This window comes from Colobus angolensis, unplaced genomic scaffold, assembly GCF_000951035.1.
Source record: "Colobus angolensis palliatus isolate OR3802 unplaced genomic scaffold, Cang.pa_1.0 Scaffold202, whole genome shotgun sequence".
NCBI lineage: Eukaryota > Metazoa > Chordata > Mammalia > Primates > Cercopithecidae > Colobus > Colobus angolensis.
The window spans coordinates 6,858,334-6,859,234 of record NW_012115178.1 but is presented as its reverse complement, the minus strand read 5'-3'; positions in this window follow the sequence as shown (position 1 = coordinate 6,859,234).

The window sequence follows — 901 nt, the reverse complement described above, 5'->3', positions numbered from 1 at the left end:
TTGTGGCCCAGGCTGGAGTGCAAAGGCGTGATCTCAGCTCACTGCAACCTCCACCTCCTGGGTTCAAGTGATTCTCCTGCCTCAGCCTCTCAAGTAGCTGAGATTACAGGCATGCACCACCCCACTGAGCTTATTTCGTATTTTTAGTGGAGATGGGGTTTCACCATGTTGGCCATATTGGTCTGGAACTCCTGACCTCAGGTGATTCACCTGCCTTGGCCTCCCAAAATGCTGGGATTACAGGCATGAGCCACCTTGCCCAGCCTATTTTTATTTTTTATACATTCTTTAAATGTTTCCATTTATAGCCAGGTGATACAGTGCAGAATAGCACTTCCAGTCTATTCCTTGTAATCTGTGTTTGCCATATAGTACTTTGAAAGAGCTCCTGTATTACCATCATTACAAACCTTACTTCCTTTCCAGGTATCCGCCCAACAACCACCCCACCATCGCACCTTCATCCCACTTCTACTGGAAATTTCTCAGTGGTTTTACTGGAACAGTGGCTCATGCCTATAATCATAGAACTTTGGGAGGCTGAGGCAGGAGGATCCCTTGAGCCCAGGAGTTTGAGGCCAGCCTGGTTAACAGGGAGACCCTATCTCTATATAATACAAACACAAATAAAAAAATCACCTGGGCCGGGCATGGTGGCTCACGCCTGTAATCCCCGCACTTGGGGAGGCCGAGGCGGGTGGATCACCTGAGGTCAGGAGGTTGAGGCCAGCCTGGCCAACATTGTGAAACCCCATCTCTACTAAAAATACAAAACATTAGCCGGGTGTGTTGGCACATGCCTGTAATCCCAGCTACTCGGGAGGCTGAGGCAGGAGAATCACTTGAACCTGGGAGATGGAGGTTGCGGTGAGCCGAGATCATGCCACTGCACTCCAACCTG